The following is a 6562-nucleotide window of genomic DNA, read 5'->3' on the forward strand; positions in this document are numbered from 1 at the left end:
GTGCAATACTGTCATTCAGACAACTTCCATGTGAATTTGTAACTGATTTGTATACAGAAAATAACAAAACATTATATATTCATTGTAACTTTTTCTTTCTTTACTGAGTGAAATTTAAAAAAACCACATACAATAATTGTTATTTTATTTCATCCGAAATTTCCTTTCTGCACTCTTTACAATTCTTTTTAATAGGAGGTGGTCCATCAATTTGACAACGCGCATTCACATTATAATGCTTGTAACAATGTTGATACTTAGAAATAAGAGCATCATTTTGAAACACTTGAGGTAAACTGTGAAATATATGAGAAAGATCACATAAAGAGGGTAACAACTGTTTAGGAAATAAGTAATAATCAATTGCATTTAGATTTTGACACTGTTGCACAGTAAGTTTCCTATAAATTCGAGAGAGCAGTTTACAAACATTTTTCGATTTAATCCACTCGAACAAGAAGTAAGCATCATCATCATCAGCAGCAGCAGCAGCAGCATCAGCAGCAGCAGCAGCACCTTTCTCTTTCTTATTAGCACAGTCCAATCCATAATCTTCCAATCGTAGCATTTCAACATCTTTATGAATAATAATAATGTGTTCTAGAATATTTAGGACGAGTGGACAGAGCAGATTTTTTGAATACACTAATGTTTTACAGTCACTGTTCTCTTTTAACAATGAATCGAGTGAACAATTCAGTGCACTGAAAGAGGCCTCCATGTTATGAACTTGCAGTACACATTCACAACCATCACTTAAATTAGTCACTAACACTATCACTGGATGATTCTCGGACTTAGCGGTAATTATTATAACTTTGTTCATATTTCCTTCTCACAAGCTACTAGTGTGAGGGGGAGCAAACAGGACGACAATGATCAAATGCTTGCACTTTTTTTTCCCCCTCTTTTATATATATCTCTGAGTATGCCTTATGTGACCTGATTGGCTGGACGGGGAACAAATCCTTCTTACACGACATCTATTTTTTTTTTTTTTTCTTTCCAGCTTCCCATGTCTTTTCCCCTCACATTCTATATCCGCGTACGCTTTGTGGCTTGATTGGTTGATGGAGTCATTTCAATCACTCAATCATGAATGACCAGGCAGTAAGCTATTGTATTTTTAGCAAATGCTTCTTTTGTTTCTATTTCAATCTTCATGTCAACGACCGAAGATTTCAGTGTTTCGTCTTGATGAGAACAATCAATGAAAAATATAGGACAGTTCTGAAATTCAGTACGGTTCATGAGCGGGTTCCCTCTTCTTACACTGCTATCTCCATAATACAGCGATTGAAAATTGGCATACATTTCACACGCCTGTGCAGTATTCTTCGTGTCAAAATCAACAGCAAAATTCTCCTCTGGAAATTTAGAAGAATTTAAATACACCTTCAAGTTTGATATGTTTATTTTGTCGAATACACTAGAGTCAGCAGTAATCAAATTTCTGTTTGACTGAAAAGCCAATATTACATACCTTGCTGTTTCAAGAGCTGTATTAAATTTAATTTGCCATGTTCATGAGTTAATATCTGGCGCAATGCTTTCAACCAAATCCCAGTGACGAAAAGGTAGAGTCAAAGTGATATCATTTTTTAAGATATTCCACAGTGATATTTGTTGCTTTTCAGACACCTGAACATGCGGCATTTCCCAGTGAACTTTTTCCAACACAATTTTTGATTTAGTATCTGCTTTATCTGAGACAATACAGTTAATATCTTGCCTGCTACGAATCAGTACCAGTTCATGGCGAGCATTTAAAATAATCTTTTTGTAATCCTCTGCAAAGCCTAAGATCATTTTAAGCGGAATGCAAAAATTAAAACGACCATCATCATCGTCGACTAACTCTTTCAATTCGCTTCTTGCCCCCCATCCGGCATTTTGTAATGCATTTGCGTCACCTGGTGTAAAAGAAGCATATCCTTTCATTAATGTTGCAATTCCTGGATTACGTACATGATCGATAATTTGGTTATTGAGACGGTACTGAATATCCGAAAACAGATGAAGTGCACAGTTTTTTGTTAACTCAATATCAGTAGCTTTTCCCTTTCCCTCTGCATTGACAAGTCGTCCTTCTATATACAGCAGACTCTCGGAAGGAAGCAGGTAAGTGTTTTCATTTTGTATAACAATTGATATGGAATCGTTCTGAGCAAAAGCCGGTTGACCAAAAGGTTTATACTTATGATACTGAAGGCGACTAACCGAGTCGTCGACGAGAATTTTTTCTCTTACATTCAACATTTTTTTTTCCTTAGCTTCCTCCTCCTCCTCCTCCTGTTTGATCACTGAAAGTCGGACGACTCGAATGAGAGTTTGCAGATGAAGGTATCAGTATTTATAGCACTCTGTATCCCAGTGACGACAGAATTTCTCTGTTGTGTGGAGTTAAAACATTTTTGACTTTTCTCTTCTTTGCTTTTCTTTTCCTCTTCTTCTTCTTCTTCTCCTCCTCCTCCTCCTTGTTATTATTGCTCACATTGTCAAGGTATCTTGTGTCCTTGCTTATGCAGGCATTCTGTTTGTATACGGTACCCATTACCGTATTTTCCTCAAATGTAATCGCACAGTTATCTCTTCCCCGTCAAAATGAACAAGATTTCCCTCTTGATCTCTAATTGACACACTTAATTCTGAAACGTATCTTGCAACTACTGGCATATAAATGGGTGAATTCGGTGTTTCCACAATCTTATATCCTGGTGGTACAGCAGGCCAGAACTGATGCAATGTATGTGTAGGTTCCCCATTGTGAAATGAACCTCCTGAGATGTTACAGTCAACACACAAGACATTAACGCTTTGAATGTTAACTGAATATTCGGCAGTCTTCAAGACTTTTTTATCCACTACAGTTTTTGCAAACCCTAAAACTGAACCTATGTTGTCTGGGAGATTAAAATCTATAGTAAGATTACTCCTAATCTGACATCGATTCAGTGTTTTATTGAAGGTAATATTTAATTGCAAGTCATGCTTTTTCTTATTTATCGAGTTATCACGGCTAACCTTCAAGTTGTATGCTTCGATTTCTTTCAATAATGCTGAAAAAATGCCGTGCAGTTCATATGTTCCATGTTTCAGACTAACTTTATCCAAAATTTCTACATCATTCAAATAGTTGTAGAAGTAGAGATTATTATTTAACGATGTAATATTGGGAATGGAATTATATGTAAAAAGGTTTAGCAGAGCAATTTCGTAAACATGTGAGGATAAATTCAATGCAGGATTGAAGACAGCAGTTAGAAGTGATTCTTTACCCGTCAGACTTAACGTTATGCCGTGTTCAATGTCCATTGTTAGACTACAACTATACCCTGCAAGACTGTCTGTTTTATATTTAATTCAGAAACATTAAACATAAATGACCACATCTCTGGCTGTTAAGTGACTGAAATGTATTGTAGTTATATTTTATCGTACAGTTTTTCAGATACCTTACTATTTCTGGAGGAGGTGGTAAATTTCCAAAGCTGTCTAAATAGTAGACAATTTTGCCTTCCTTTCTGTAAGCTACCCAGTGTGAACCTGGTTCCTCTTCAGTATTGAGATTAATAATTGCACACTCACAAGTGTTAGGTCTTGAAGGTAAAGTATCTCTCATAAAGACACCTCGAAAGTGTGCTATCTGCAGCTTTTTAGCATAGTGTTCTAAGTCAATGTTGGTAAGAGGTCTTGTAGGAAGACTGTTCATGGAGAACTTTTTTTTTTATTATTCCTTGTTCCGTTTACACCGGCCAGATACAGACCGAATCCGTTTTTCCTGTATGGACCCAAGTACAGCCCTTTTCCATCACGCAAATCAATTGCTTCAAGTACACGATGATGCCTCTGCATTTCAGCTAACTCCTTTCGAGCACTTTTCGCATCATTAACAGCCTTAGCAATTCCAGCAGCACCTCCGGCTAATCCTCCAAGTGCTGATAAAGCGGCAAATATTGGAATTAGAGGTATTATTCCACCTGTTTTGGGCACAGGTATTATACGTTCTCTGTCTAATAATTTCCCCACAGCTTTCGTCGGAGCAACCTGTGATGCGATTTTACGAGCCACTTTCACAACTGTCATCAGATTAGCACCAGGCTTCAAGTACTTAAGTCCACTTCGAACTTTTTTAATTACTTTGTTCAGTATATTACCACCTTTCTTTCGTCCAGAACTTTTCTTCTTCTTCTTCTTCTTCTTCTTCTTATTCAAACCCATACCCATTTTAACTTTAGCTTTCATTGCTCCAGTTACTGCCAGGGCAGCTAACTTTTCCTTCAAACCAGCGTCTTTTGCTTTTACTCTACTCCACGCTTTTCTAGCCAGAATTCTGCTTGATGTCTGTCAGGCAAACTGTCTGGATGAGTTGCGTAAGCTATGTCATGTTCTTTACACGCCTCATCTAGTGGATTGATACCGACATCGCCTCTTTTGAGTCTATCCTCTAACTTTGTGCCAGGACCACAGTAGGAGTAGCCAGGTATGTGAAGTTCAACAGGTAGTTTATTAATCACGCGGTTAAGCGGTTAAGCAGCGCACCACCACGTTTTTTTGTCCCTCTCTTATTCTTCCCCTTCCTCAACTTATTTTGCTTGTTGTTGTTGTCGCGATGCTTCTTCATAGCTTGAGTGTTAACTAACGACTGGTCTGTTTGACACCCAGAATGCTCTATTATAACAGTATTTGTAAGATAGGAATTGTTTTTTCTCCAGACAAAATGGTGGCGCTTGTTACAAATCTGTCAGATTGGCCGAGTGGTTAAGGCGCTAGATTTAAGATCTTGTAGGAGGGAGCGTGGGTTCGAATCACACATCTGACAATTTTTTTTTTTTTTTATAATCATGATCATTGCCCGAGTGATAAGTTTGCCACCTAGAGTGCTCTATTATAATAGTAATTGTAAGATACGTAGAGTCCTTAGTGTACTTAAAGATGCAATTCAGGAAACATGCACTTCAACTTCCTATTAATCCTATTGCTGAACACAGAAATGAACTGCAAAGGCAAGATCGTAGGCATGGTGATCTATTTCCTGATACGATTAGGTGTATTATTGCAGGTCCTTCCAATTGTGGAAAAACAAATGTGATTGTTAATCTTCTAATTCATGAAAATGGTCTCAAATTTAAGAATGTCTACGTATTTTCCAAATCGCTGCAACAATACAAATATAAATATTTGGAACAAATTTTTAAAAACCTGCATGATATTGGCTACTTTACATTTTCCAGTAAAGAAGATGTAATACCACCAGATCAAGCCCGACCACTTTCAGTTTTTATTTTCGACGACATTGCCTGCGACAAACAAGATCACATGAAAGCTTACTTTTCGATGGGTCGGCATTACGGTGTAGACAGTTTCTATTTGTGTCAGACATATAGCAAAATTCCTAAACAGTTAATCAGAGACAATGCTAATGTTATTGTTCTCTTTAAACAAGATGAGCGTAATTTAAAACATGTCTTCAGTGATCATGTTAATCCTGACATGACATTCAATGAATTTCTCGAAATGTGTAAACGAGCATGGAATGGGAATGCCTACGATTTTCTTGTTATTAGCAAAGATGATGAATTAAATAATGGTCGTTATCGTATAAACTTTGATAATTACATCTGTATTTAAAGCAACAGCTTGCCCCCATTACAGATTATTACCATCATGGCTTCTGCACAGGTAACATCTTCGAATAACAGCAGTAGCAATACTCTATTGCTCGTACTAGATCCTCAATACAATAACGATGTTGCTAATAAAAAATATGTGGATTCGAAATTCCAGTCATACTCGAACATTATTACAAATCTTATCGATAAAGTAAATCAGCTATTTGAGAAACAAGTGAGTATCACCTCTTCATCTTCTTCTTCTTCTTCTTCTTCTTCTTCTTCTTCTTCTGCCGGAGACTCGACACCGCGAAAAAGAGTAAATGATGCAACAAACTCTAATACTGATGCTGCCTCCTCGAGCTCTTTAATAACGAAATTTTTGCCGCAGATAACAGCTTTCTTGTCCTCCATATACACTACAAGTGCAGCAATTTATTTTAATAATAAGCGTTTAAGTGGATTACATGATCCTGCTGAAGATCATGATGCATGCACGAAAGTTTATGTGGATAATGCGGTGGAAAAACTGAACGCATTCGATGTAAGTGAGAGCTCACTTACGGTCAAGCACCGCAAAACCATCACTAACTTAGCTGATCCGCGAACTGATGATGATGCAGCAACGAAAAAATACGTAGACGACATCCGTAGAAGAATCGAAAATTCTGTGAAACGTGTGAAAGACAGAGTTGATTCTGCTGAGAAGACAAAGCTGAGGGCAAGTGATGTAGTAAGTAAATCGTATGTCGATCTGTTGTTCCAAAAGCTGCAAAATCAGCTTAACGACTTCAGAGAGCTAAAAAACTCTTTACGTACATCTATGAATGCAGGAGTTGAAAACTTTTTGGACTTAATCAGTGTAACAGAACGAGTTTTAGACGTGCAAAATAAACGCATCACGAATGTGCGCGAGCCAATTTTAGACTCGGATGTTGCAACAAAAGGTT

At 37.3% G+C, this 6562-nt stretch overlaps 1 non-coding gene across 1 annotated transcript; it reads left to right on the forward strand.

Moving 5' to 3' along the window:
- The first annotated feature begins 4743 nt into the window (after positions 1-4743).
- On the forward strand, positions 4744-4822 carry Trnal-uaa. The gene has a single exon. It is a non-coding gene; the product is annotated as a tRNA-Leu (tRNA).
- Positions 4823-6562: the final 1740 nt, after the last annotated feature.

The sequence above is a fragment of the Schistocerca americana genome, chromosome 6 (assembly GCF_021461395.2).
Source record: "Schistocerca americana isolate TAMUIC-IGC-003095 chromosome 6, iqSchAmer2.1, whole genome shotgun sequence".
Classification (NCBI taxonomy): Eukaryota; Metazoa; Arthropoda; class Insecta; order Orthoptera; family Acrididae; genus Schistocerca; species Schistocerca americana.